The following is a 14,137-nucleotide window of genomic DNA, read 5'->3' on the forward strand; positions in this document are numbered from 1 at the left end:
ATCACGAGAGGAAAAATTTTGCGATGATCACAGGTTCTTGCCCTTAACCTGGATGGGACAGAAAATGCTTCGTATGGAATAAAACTCAGGTTTGAATCCTTGACCTGATTAGGGAATAAAATATCTCATAAAAATGAGACCCAGGTTTATACCCTTAACCTGATCGGGCGGAAAATGGAAAACCTCATCAAAGGAGGCTCAGGTTTGTACCCTTATTCTGATCGGGCGGAACATGAGTTGGTATGATGTAACCTTCGGATTTTGCATAATGAATCCGACAGGGATTTTGCAAAAAGAAGGAAAATGGGGTCCCTAAAGCTTGAAAAAGGGTTGATTTTGGGCATCTCATTGCTAAGACTAAATAGCTTTTGAAATTGCCTTTTGCGAGAAAATGATTGGTGGCTTGACCTCGAACCGAAATGGGACTGTCTATGGTGGGACAGTGGGGACACAGGGAAGTGTGTGGATCTGAGAGCTCACGCTCTCAAAGAAGGGAATGAATCAAGTCCTTAAGAGGGATTTAAAATTGGTGTCAGGATGTGTCGAAAACGAACATCAAGCTCTCACTTCACGTCAGGATAGCTAGAAAATATTGTCAAAATGTTGAGAATTTTGTTGTTGATTCAAAGTATTTGAAAATGTTGCACATTGTTGCAAAGATATTCTTTCTTTTCTACCTGAAGCATTACCTCCAAACAAGGTTCACTTCGTAGAATCGAGATTGGGAATCCAAATTACTTGCGATTGACCTTCTTCCCGGAGGTTATCAATTTCTTTGATATGAACAAGAGAGAGAATTTGATATTATGAAAGCAGTTGATGAAAGAATATTGATGATAGAATTTCACAAATTTAAAGAGGATTCTTGATAGATTTGACAGTTTGATATCCTGAGGGCTTCTCTCATGATAATCTTTCTACACTCTTTTGGCTCTCTGGTGTTTTTGCTACAGTCTCCTTCATTTCGGAGATGTTCTGATTTTTTCTCTTTCTCTTTTTCCTCTCTTGCTCTCTTTTGGGAAGGGTACGTCACAAACTCCTTCAACTTGGAGATGTTACGATCCTTCTTTGATGATATTGGCTCATGGTGTGGGAGATCTTTGGATGATAGCTGAAATTAAATATCTTTTGGAGATTGTTGAGAGGTTCATCGCATCTGCCTTCATCTCGACAGTGCTTTGGACTTTCCCTGGAAGGATCCGTCACAAACTCCGTCATCTTGGAGATGTTTCGAATCTTCTTTGGCCCCGGGGGTCTATTCGCCTAATTCACCTTCATCTTGACGACATGTGAGAGATCCCTTTTGCAGATATTTAATTGCAGCTTAGGTGATTTGGAGGAGACAGGACTTGGGTGAATGCTCTCTTTTCTAGCGCTCAGGATATTTTCACTGCCTCGTCTTTACAAGAATAATCTTTAAAGATGTACCATTGACTGTGATCAATATCAATCATCTATGGCTTTTCAATAACATTGAATCTTCTTTTCTGGCCATATCGAGGATTTATCCTTCATCCTTTTGGTTGGCCAATAGAAAGAATTTGAAGTTTGAATCTCTTCTCGCAAAAGCTTCACTCTCTTGGGAGTAATGCTGAAGGTAGACTGAGGTAACTATTTGTATAATAAAGTTTTTAAAATCAACAAATAATTGATTGACAAATCGACAAAATTTTCTTGAAATCTTTGGTAAAAGTGAGCATTTGAGGTCTGACTCAATACATCTGTGACGAAAATTCTCCTCTCTTTCTCCCCAAAAAGAGAGACTCAGGCTTGGCCCTTACCTGAATGGGAAATGAGAAATACTCCTCTTTTCCCTGAAGAGGAGGTGTTTGCAAAATGAACTTTCGAAGAGAACTTAAGCTTTCGTCAAAGCTCCCTAATATTAGGTTTCTCTTATGGAAAGGGGCCGATAATAGTAAGGTCTGAAAATTGGGTCATGAAAGGAACGAGTCCATCACACTCTCCCTGCAAAGAGGGTCTTTCATGACGAAAATGGCCTAGTATGAAATTAGGGGGTCACAAGAAAAGCGAGTCTCCGTCAAGCCTCCCCCTTTAAAAGGGTTCCTTGTGTGAAATTGGAAATTGTTTTGCAAACGGTTCACGAAGACGCGAGTTCCTTCAAACTCTCCCTGAAAAGGAGGCTAAGTGAACGAATTGGATAGCATGCGAAAAGAACAAGTTCCCTCGAACTCTCCCTAAAAAGGGTCTCTCGCAAGCGAAAATGATTGAAATTGGATATTGAGATTGATTGACCCAAAGGTCGAAATTGAAAATTGAAAAATTGGTTGCTGGAAATTGAATGACCCGAAGGTCGAAATTGGATGACCTAACGGTCGAAATTGAGAATTGAGTGACTCGAAGGCTGAAATTTGGAAATTGAGTGACTCGAAGGTCGAAAATTGGAAATTGGTAATCAAAATTGAGAATTGGGAATTGGGTGACCCGGAGGTCAAAGTTGAAGAATTGCCTGATTTGAAGATTTAAATTGGAATTTGGAGGGCAAAATATCAAATTTGAGCAATCGACAGACCCTGATGATTGAAATGACTGGAATTAACAAAGGAGAATAATGAGTTTGAGTCGGAACCTGGATCAACAGAAGAAAATGAAGAGCTCAAGTCAAGGCTCGAGTAAGGTAATTAAAATCATGAGTCGGAACTCGGATCAACAAAAAAGAAATGAAGAGCTCGAATCTGAGCTCGAATAAGATAATGAGATCACGAGTCGGAACTCGGATCAAATAAAAGAAAATGAAGAGCTTGAATTAAAGCTTGGATAAGATAAAGAGATCTCGAGTCGGAACTCGGATCAACAGAGAAAATGAAGAGCTCGAATCTAAGCTCGAATAAGATAATAAGATCATGAGTCGGAACTCGGATCAACAAAGGAAAATGAAGAGCTCAAATCAGAGCTCGAATGAAGAGATCTCGAGTCGAAACCCGGATCAATAGAAGAAAATGATTTAAAATAAAAACCCGAGTCGAAACTCGTTTTTTTGAAAAGTTGGGATTTTGAAAATGTGCCAGTTTGAACACTGGATTTTGAAATAATACCAGTTCGAGCACTGGGTTTTGGTTCAGTACTGGTGATTACCTTTCAATTTTGAATCATTTAGGAATTGTGATGGTACTTGTTTGTTGAAATCCCAATACTGACCGGATTGTTGTTAATGCAGTTGAAATGCAAATGAATATGAATTGATGCACATGCATGCACAAGTGTGTAAAATGAGAGATTTGCTTATCCTGCCTGCATACAGAACAAAATTTTAAAAATGCCCCAGTGTAACTGGAAAAGAAAGTTTGATCATTATTTTAAAGAAAATAAGAAGATTACAAAGAAAGAATAAAGGCTTCAAGTATAGAACTTTTTCAAGTGTCGAGCATTAATGGGATCTGGTAATTCCACCCCATCGGCGTTGATGAGCCGATATGAATTGCAGGGTAATGCTTCTTTGACGACATATGGGCCTTCACAATTTGGCGACTATTTCCCACCGGTATGATGCTTGAGATAAGCTGTGGATCGAAGCACTAACTCATTGACTTTGAATCTTCTTTCGATGACCGACTTTGCGTATTGCCTGGCTACTCTCTGGCGATAGGATTGAGCATGTTCTGCTGCTTTTAGCCTTCTCTCGTCGAGTAAGTCTAGTTGTACCAGTCGCTGCTGCTGGTATTGATCAAGAGGTAATTGCAGGAGTGACGCAAATTTCAAAGCGGGCTTCTGAACATGTAGCGGCAATACTACTTCTGTTCCATAGACCAGTTCTCATGGAGTAGCATTCGTTGGAGTGCGAATAGTGGTCCGATAGGCCCATAGTGCATCGTGGATCTTCTCATGCCAATCATGACCTGTTTCCACAGTTCGCTCTAAGATACAAATTAAGATCTTGTTGGTGGCCTCTGCCTGACCATTCCCTTGAGGATAATATGGGGCAGAGAAATGATGATAAATCTTGAACTTTGAGCAGAATGTCTTCATTCTTTCATTCTTGAAATGACTGCCATTATCTGATACAATGTCATGCGGGATGCCGAAACGGCAAAGGATGCTCTTGTGAATAAAAGAGACCACGTGTCGGCTTTCTACTGTCGAAGAGTGATAGCATCTACCCACTTGGTGAAATATTCTGTTGCGGCAAGGAAGTATTTATGGCCATTTGAAGCTGAAGGAGTGATGGGACCTACCACATCGAAGGCCCACATAGAGAACGGCCATGGAGAGACAATAAATTGCAGATATGTTGCGGGAGCATGAATAGAAGGTGCATGTATTTGGCATTGCACACACTTCTTCACATAATGATAACAATCTTGTTGCATAGTCTTCCAGTAGTAACCTGCTCTGATGATTTGCTTGACAAGGGTTTGGTAGCCGACGTGGCCACCACAAATGCCTTCGTGTGCTTCTCGCATGACTTCTTTGGCTTCTTCTTCATCTAAACATCTGGAATACTCTGAACTGAATCCTCGACGATAGAGAACATTGGCCAAAATGAAGTATCGAGTAGACATACGCTGGATTGCTCGCTGCTCTTTCTTTGAGAGTTCTAGAGGAAATTCACTGGTTTCTATGAAAGTTTTGATGTTGTAATACCAAGGCTTCTTCCTTTGCTCAGCCTGGTTTACTTGTTCCGCTGGAAGGAAAGCAGGTTGGTCAAGTCTACCAATTTCAAAAGAGCGACAAGATTCTCCATTTCTGAATGCCATAATGGAGCCTAAACTGGCTAGACTATCGGCCACTTGATTAAAATCTCTCTTGATATGGAAAAGCTGAAATTCTTCAAACTTGCTGGCAAGAGCTGCAACAATTTTCGGATAGGGGAATAGCTTCTGATCTTTGACCTGTCATTCAGCTCGAACTTGATTGACAACGAGTAGAGAATCGCCATAAACATGCACTCTCTTGACATTGAAGTCTAGTAGAATCTTTAGACCTTGAATTAGGGCTTCATACTCGGCCATGTTGTGGGTGCATTGAAAATCTAACTTGAGAGAAAATGGAATCATCTCCTTCTCAAGAGTGACTAATAAGATTCCAATGCCTATTCCAGCCATATTCTTAGAACCATCGAAAAATAAATTCCAGACTGGAGATTGTTGGATATTGCAAATTTGCTCATCAGGGAAGTCATCTTCGGATTTCACTTCTTCTGCCAGAGGAAAATCCGCCAATTGATCTGCAATTGCTTGGCCTTTGATTGATTGCTGCGAGACATATTCTAAGTCATACTGCATCAATAAGACTTGCCATTTTGCGACTCGTCCTCTGAGAAAAGGTTGCTCTAAGATGTACTTGAAAGGATTGAGTTTAGACAAAATTTTGACTTCAGATGCCAGCAGGTAGTGTCTTAGCTTCTGACACATCCATACCAGAGCTAGGCATGTCTTCTCTATGTGAGAGTATTTCTTTTCATAGTCTATGAAAGTCTTACTCACATAATAAATGGCGTGCTCTATCAGGCTGCCTTCTTTGTATTGGGCTAAGAATCCGCCACATGCGACTTGATTGACTGAGATGTATAACAAAAGAGGCTTTCCCAATTCTGGCGGTTTCAGGATTGGAGGATTGAGAAGATACTTCTTGATTCGATCGAACGATTGCTGACACTCTGGTCCCCATTCGAACCTTACTCCTTTTCTGAGTAAGTGGTTGAAGGGCTCACATCTCATCGCCAAGTTGGAAATAAACCGCCAAATTGATTGCATGCGTCCCTGAAGGCTACGCAACTCTTTGAGATTTTTCGGGGGTGGCATATCAATGATAGCCTTTGCTTTGGCTTGGTCAACTTCAATTCCCTTTTTGCTGACCAGAAAACCCAACAGTTTGCCTGATTCGACTCCAAAGACACATTTTTGCGGGTTAAGCCTTAACTTGTAAAGAATGAGTCACTTAAACACTTGGTCAAGAGCTTCGAGGTGATCTCCTTCCTCTTTAGATTTCATGAGGATATCGTCAACATACGCATCCATGATTTTGAGCATCTGATCGTGAAAGATAACGGCCATTGCCCGTTGATATGTTGCTCCAGCATTCTTGAGCCCAAAAGGCATAACTGTATAGCAGAAAGTACCCCAAGGCGTAGTGAAGGAAGTTTTTGACTGATCGCAGGCGACCAACTTAATCTGGTTGTAGCCGGAATATCCATCCATGAAGGAGAACATGGCATGTCCTATTGTGCTGTCAATCAGAAGATCAATGCTTGGCAGTGGATAGTCATCCTTCAGAGTTGCCTTGTTGAGGTCTCTGAAGTCTATGCAAATCCTGACTTTGCCACTTTTCTTTGGGACAACAACGATATTAGCTAACCAATCTGGGTAGTCAATAGGTCGGATAAATCCTGCTTTGAGCAGATCTTCAAGTCCTTCTTTGACTTGTTGTTCTATTCTAGGATCCATTTTTCTTAGCTTTTGCTTAACTGGCTTTACATCTGGCTTCAAAACGAGTCGGTGTTCGACCAATTTGGGATCTAAGCCTGGCATATCTTCATATGTCCATGCGAACACTTCGTCATGTTGCTTGAGAAAATTTGTAAGCCTTTCTTTCTCTTCCGGACTCAGACTGGTACCGATCTTGAGAATCTTGGGATTGTCCTCTGAACCGATATTGACATCTTCAGTCGGATCTTGTACTAGAGCAGATGGTTCATCTTGCTTCTGAACTGAGGCGAATTCTGGTAATTCCTGAAGAGACTAATCAGTTTCTGCATAATCACCTGACTGCTTTGCAATCTTGCTATCTTCTGTGCTTGCTTTGACTCGATGAATTGCTGCCAACTTCTGGAAAGCCTTTGGATTGATAACGAGTTTCTTGATTGCTCGGGAAGACATTTCTGAAATTTTGGATAAGAAATTGGATTTAGGAAAATCGTCCATCATACGACAAACCATCATTAAAAAGAATTATGCATAGAATGACATTGAGTTATAAAATGAGGATATAGAGATAAAAGAGACAGATGGCATCCAGATAGACAAAGAAACTTGACATTTTATTGATTTGACTTGATAAAAGACATTGAGACATTTATTTTGAAAGGAATAGAAAGGAAATGCAACAACGATTCTCAATGTGCCCCTTTAACAAAAATAGTCTTCTTTGTTGAGCTCCCACCGGAAAACCCTAGTCCTGCCCTATGGGGCCGATGCTTTTGGATCATTGGCTCGACACGATGTGAACACCCCAAAATTTTCAAAATCTTTTAAATATTACCTTATTGCCCCTAAATTCATTTTTGAGCAAAATGAGTCATTTTTAAATCTAAATTGCAATTCATTTCTCAAGTTTTACTGAAATTAAATTCATTCTATATGTTTAAATTGATTTCGGATCTGGATCCATTGTCCAGATCCAAATCTGAGTCTCATCATCCAAATTTTAAATTAAAATTATAGAAAATACCAAAAATAGTTTTTAAATAGCTCGAACAGTCCATTCGACATCCGTTTGGATCCATCACATTGTATTTCTCGATTCGAGTGTCAAAACTCAAACATTTTCTCAAAACCTGGGTCCAAACCCATTCTTCTAAAGAAATTTCCCCGAAATGGTCGGAAATTCTCAGAAAAATACTCTTGTAAATATTTCTCAGAAAAATACAAAAAATTAGTGTCTAATCTTTGTTTTCTCGTAAAATCTTAGATTTTCATTCCGAAAATACAAAAAAAATAATAAAAATATTGAGAAAAGAACGAAAAATTTCAGAAATAAATGAAGGAAATTGCAAAAAGATTGGTTTTTGAAAACCCATTTTAGAAAAAAAAAAAAAGACTTTTTAAAGAAGCCCTTTTTTGGAAAAAGCTTATTTTCGATGTTAAGAGTCAAGTTAGGGTTTTAAAAACCCTAACTCTCGCCCTTCTCCTCCCTCAGCCGCCGCTCTCCTTCCCTCTCCATGGCGCTCTCCCCTCTCGCAGAACGGCCTTCTCATCTTCAGCCCTTCATCGCCAAGCCTCCTTCCATCGCCCTTCATCTTCAACTACCTTCCCTCCCGAACCTTCGAACCCCCTCCTTAAGAGGGGAACGTCGAGAAAAACCCCACATCCGTCTCCTACCTCTCCACGGCATGAACCTTCTTTCCTTCTTCCCCTTTTGACCGCTTCTTCACCTCCCCATTTCCCTTCTTCAGCAAGGTGGTCTTCTACCCCTTCATACTGATCTTCTCCATTCCCTCTTCTTATTCTCTTCTTTTTTTTGTTTTTTTTTTCTTCCTCTGGATTCCTCTGATCTTCTCTCCCGATCAATCGGAGGAAGCTCTTTGTCTCTCAAGCCAAACAAGTAAGTGCTTCTGCTTCCCCTCTGTAATTTCCGATTTTTTTTTTATATTTGAAGCCCCTATTAGCGCACCATGGATTGGGTTGATTTGCTTATAGCAACTTCAATACACTCCCGTGCCACAGCAACGGAAGGGAATCGATCCAACACCATCTCATGTTTTTCCCGTTTTTTTTTTTTACATTTACTTCCATGCTTAAAGAGTATCCGATTGGGTATTATTCTTTTCCTTTTTTTTTTTATATCTCATTCACCTTATGCATCTGTTCTCTGGTGTTAATATGAAATACTTTGCATCTCAATTAGCATTTCATGATCGCTGTTCGTATTTTCTGTGTCCTTTTATGACACTTTACTTTTTTTTTATCACCTTCTAAATCAGTAATGCGTCTCATTGATCGATCCTTACCTGCATCACGCTGTAGCATCTTTTAGCGTTAGTCATTCTCTAGGCTTTATTTTCACTATGTCAACGTAATTTGTTATATCACCTGTGCAACACCTACCTGACCTCATCAGAATGAATGATGGCCCCTGTTATATTCACCACTTCACGTTACATAATCCTGTTTTGATCGTTCATATCGTATACAGAATCAGTTTTATATATGCTTTGTTATCTCTATATATGGTCACATATAAGTTACCTTCAATAGATAAAAACCCTTGAGCCGATGAATCCTCTTCACACGCCTGGTCAATTTCAAAATTCTGTTAAGAATCAGCAGGAGGTTATACCCATCTGAGTTTTAAATCTGGATTGATCTCATTATGTCTCTATCAAACCTGGATTATTTGCATCGAGTTCATGTAATTAGTGTTTTCTGTGATCTAAGTTTCATTCTCTCAATTCTTGCTTTCTTTGATTTTAGTTATATCATTCTGTATACTCTAGATCATCCTCATATCTTCATTCCATTAGATGCTTCAAACTCCATTTTATGCACTATTTTTTTATTTATTTTACCTTTCAAGTTTATATTCTACAGTGCATATAAACCCCCCCTTCTTGGATTTTTGATATTCATTGGCCTCTGTATTTTGTCTTATAATGTTATACAGTTTGTTGTTTTTGTCATCCGATCTATTAGTTTGGAATTGGGCATGATGAAGCCAATAAAACCTGGTTTGGAAGAACCACAGGAACAAGTTCATAGAATAAGAATTATTTTCTCTTCCAAAAGTGTAAAGAATCTTGAAAAAGTTTGTGCTGACCTTGTCCGGGGTGCAAATGACAAAAGGCTTAAAGTTAAAGGACCAGTAAGGATACCTACAAAAAGTGTTGCAGATGACTACTAGAAAGTCACCATGTGGTGAAGATACTAATATTTGGGACCAGTTCGGGCTGTGAAAGGGTCATTGACCTTGTAAACTCATCAGAGATTGTAAAGTAGATTACATCAATCCCCATTGAACCTGGTGTAGAGGCTGAACTGACTATTGCAGATCCACGGGCAATCAATTTATATATATATATATATATATATATATATATATATATATATATATATATATATATATATATATATTTTAGATTACTATATGAATTTAGTCAGGATTGAAGGATTTGAAGAGAGCCACTACAGGGTTTCATTTTTTTTTTTCTCTTTCTCTGCCAGCAAACTGATCTTCCATCTGAAAATCTGAACTAGGAAATTAGAACTGTTGATTTTTTTTAGTTTTCAGATTTAGTTGCATTGATCTTTTTTAGTTTTAGACATTTATTGTCCCTTTTTTTTGGATTTATGTTTACTGTTCTGATATATCTGTAAATTGTTCCTGTTCTTAGTAAATTTTTGCAGCAATCATATGATCATGCTATATACAATAAGCACATGCCTTCAGGACAAAATTGTTCGCGTAATATATTATTGACATGATACCGTAGCAAGGTTGTTGTATGCTGGATAAAAAGGAAAACAGTTTCTTTCAAGAGTCATATTCAGCTATATCAAGAAATTTTAGGTCAAGCTTGTTGATTTGATGGGCATTATGGAGGTTCCAATAGGACCTATTGGTGCCGATAATCATGTTATATATAGTTAAGCCATGGAGATGGTACCCAGTTGAGAGCAAAAACCAGGAACATGCCACTTCCTTGTTTCACTATTATGAAGGTTCACTTGTGCACAGGGTTCTTCACCTGCTGTAGCTACAACAGAGTGTGCATTTTTTTTTTAGTTTACTGTATATAAATAATACCCATCTTCAACTAAGATTCACAACACTTCAGTATACAATCACTTCAACACCACATAGTGCATTCCCTGCTGTGCATAACTGTAGATCATCTCTCCAGTCCGATCCTCATTGAGAGTAACCTTCATCACTTGCACAACCAGCCGTACTTATCACACAACCATCCAACCCCTGCCTTACACCTCCTTTCACCCATTGTAACTGCAGTAGTAGTTACCACACATCATATTCATGCTTTCCACTCACATTACTATCACTGTTGCATACTACCTCTCCAGCATCCCCTGCTAACCATCACAATTATCTTTCCAGCACCTTCACCCTACAACACCCATTACCACTACACTTTCATACCACCTACACCAGTTTTTGCAGTAAATCTTTCACTATATCACTGCCAGCACATTCCCCTGTCCCCGCCTCATTTAGCTTGCACAGCACCACCATCTCAGCATCCCTCAAATACGAGTTTTGCAGTAAACTCACAGTTGCTGTAACACCCTCCATGTTTTTCAGCTGCACCTTTATAACAGCATGAGCTTCATATCTATAGCCCTCCATGGTCATACATATGTAACGCCATCTTGATTCTCTGTTTTAGTTTCATTTTTGTATAATCACTGACATAACCATTATGTCATATTTATGAATTTCCTGCACCTCCACTATGTATCTCCCACAAATACCACTCTGCTCACACCACCATCATTTTTATCCACCTATGTTTTATACGTACTATATATATATATATATATATATATATATATATAAGTGTATATGTAAATATATATATGCACACCCATGTATATATATATGTATATTGGCATGCCTGTATATATATATATATATGTAAGTATATACATACACATCATCTCTTGCCTTCTCACATTCTAAATATCTTAGCACATGAGCAATTTTTCCATTAACTTCCGTATGATATGTGCAATGTTCTTCCATTTTCATACTAATCAAATGTTTTGCAGGAAATATGTGGAAAAGGTCATCACTGGGAATTGTATATCCAATTTTATGAGTTGTAATAAGTTAGGATTTAATGAGAATTCATATTTCCTGTTTTAGATAGAATGAATGAGCATTGTAGATATCATGAATTACTTGTTTTTCATGCATCTTTACCATTATTTTTCAAATTCTCACATTGGTGAAACACGAATGGCACATGCACCATTTCGTAAGAGGTAAATCAATCCTAAGTTGATGATCCACATCAATGGCCATAGTCAGGGTGTGGACAAAACTTAGGATTTTTATCTTTTATGAAATAACACCGGATCCATACTGGATCCATTTTCAAAATTCATCATATTTTCCTTAAATATTTTCTCCTTTTATTAGAATTTAACTTAAAATTGACTCAAAATATATACCAATGGCCATAGTCAGGGTATATTGAGGGTTAATTTCATTTTAAATCCTATAAAAGCACCAAATGTATTTCATTCTTCACCTGAATTTAAATATAGATTATTATATAATACATCCAATGACCATAGTCAAGGATGTATTATATCTTCAATCTTATTTTAATTCATTTAAAGAATGGAATAGCTTTTTAAAATCCAATTTCAAAATTCTTTTAATTCATTCATCATTTAGGATAGAACTGCATCATATTTTCAAAATTACTTTTTTTTAAAACTCCAAGTGATGTAAATATCTTCTTCAATCAATCCTCAATCCTATTCATCTTTTTTTCAATTCTATTTCATTTTCCATCTCAGAGTCCAATTTAACTTTGAGATTTCAATTTCATTTCATATTCAAAATTTCCAATTCAAATTCATTTTCAAAGTTCAATTTTACTTTGAAATTTCAAATTCATTTTCAAAAGCTCCAATCAAACTCAAAGTTCAATTTAACTTTGAGATTCTTGATTCATTTCAAGCTTCAAATCCCATGTTTAAATTGACTTTGGGATTCATCTGTATATTCAAAATTCAATGTCTAAAATTCCTTTTCCCAAATTCAAATCAGACTTAGAAATTCTTGATTCCTCTTCTGAATTTAACTCCAAATCCATTTTAAGATCCAAAATTCAACACTCATATTGGATCTCAGACTTCAGATCCAATTTACTTATAGGATCCAGAACCAATTTCACTTTGGATCTTAGACTTCAGATCCAATTTTCCATTCTAGGATCCAAAGTCCAACTCTACATCGGATCTTAGACTTTAGATCCAAATCCCCTTTAGGATCCAGAATCCAATTTTACATTAGATCTCAGACTTCAGATTCAGTTCCATTTTAGGATCCGGAACTCAATCACATGTTGGATATTAGATTTCTGATCCAAATCCATCTTAGGATCCAGAACCTAATTTTATCTCGGATCTCAGATCTCAGATCTTAAATCCATCTTTAGATCCAACTCCATTCCCAATTCTAGATGTCAAATACAATTCCATTTTCAGATCTCATCTGAACTCCCCAAATCAATTTCTATTCTTAAATACCATTTGAGTTCCTCAATCTATTCCAATTTAAAACTTCAAAATCTAAATCCAAGTATTCATTTCCTTTCCTAAAATCAAATTCAAAGTTCAAAGTCCATTTCTGACTTTGAAACTTCATTTCCTTTCGTTTTAAAAACTTCAAGTCATTCCTTCTCATTTATTCTTCCGAATCCTGATTTATTTCAAAGACTTAGAACTCCTATGATCTATCTCAAGTTCTAAGTTAGATTCAATCATTTCTTCACTCCTTTACCAAGTTCATCTCAGAATACTTGGAATTTTTCAAAACATCTTTTAAAAGGAGCATACATTCTTGCATTGCACAAGCATGGTTCATTGTGCATTTAGAGTTAGAATAAATTCTTAGATTATATTTAGGCATAGCAAAAGGCACAGATTCGATTCTTGGTTCGATTACCCCTGGTAAAGGCGCCAGGAACGGTCGAACCTCGTACCGACGAGCGAATCCCGTCTCTGCATTTTTCCCGCAATATTTTCAAAACAGAGGCGAGTTAAATTTCTAAATATTTTCAAATTAAGGTCAAGTGAGACCGCGCAAAATAGTTCCTCTTCTCTCTCTTTCTTTCTTTCTTTCTTTTCTCTTCTCTTTTCTTTCTTTTATTTTCTTCCCTTCAAAAGGGAGGAGAATAGAGGTTAGAAAAGGGAAAGAGAAGGAAGAGAGAGAAAACCACAAGAGAATAGGAAAAATTTTGCGATGATCACACACGACCATCTTCATTTTTGCCCAGTCCTTTAAAGGGTTGATAACCATGCTTCAGAAGTAAATCAAATCCCTTTCTTGCTTTCATGAATTGTGGAAACAATGGATGATCTTTGACAGTGTCGTAGCTGACAGGACCTCCAATCTTGAAAAACTTGGGACCTCTCCATCGGGTCATAGCTACAGTGTGCAGGGATAATTCTGATGTTGCCTGAAGTATTTCCCAACTTTCTCTAAGACTGATTTCTTCATTCTCTCTGATGCTAGGAATATCTGTAGTGAATGATGGTCGAGGGATCATAGGCTGTGGGAGTCTTTCTTCTGGGTCCTCTCCGAGCACTGTTGTAATCATTCCACCTTTAGACCATTTTACGCATTGATGCAAGGTGGAAGGCACTGCATTTGCATTATGAATCCACGTTCTTCCGAGCAGCAAATTGTAGGTGGGTGGTACATTGACCACATG

At 37.8% G+C, this 14,137-nt stretch overlaps 1 pseudogene; it reads left to right on the forward strand.

The window, feature by feature from the left end:
- The first annotated feature begins 9,381 nt into the window (after positions 1-9,381).
- Positions 9,382-9,926, forward strand: LOC149837594 (small ribosomal subunit protein uS10y pseudogene; annotated as a pseudogene).
- The last annotated feature ends 4,211 nt before the right edge of the window (positions 9,927-14,137 follow it).

The sequence above is a fragment of the Nuphar pumila genome, chromosome 5 (genome assembly GCF_984573655.1).
Source record: "Nuphar pumila chromosome 5, dmNupPumi1.hap1.1, whole genome shotgun sequence".
NCBI classification, from domain to species: Eukaryota; Viridiplantae; Streptophyta; class Magnoliopsida; order Nymphaeales; family Nymphaeaceae; genus Nuphar; species Nuphar pumila.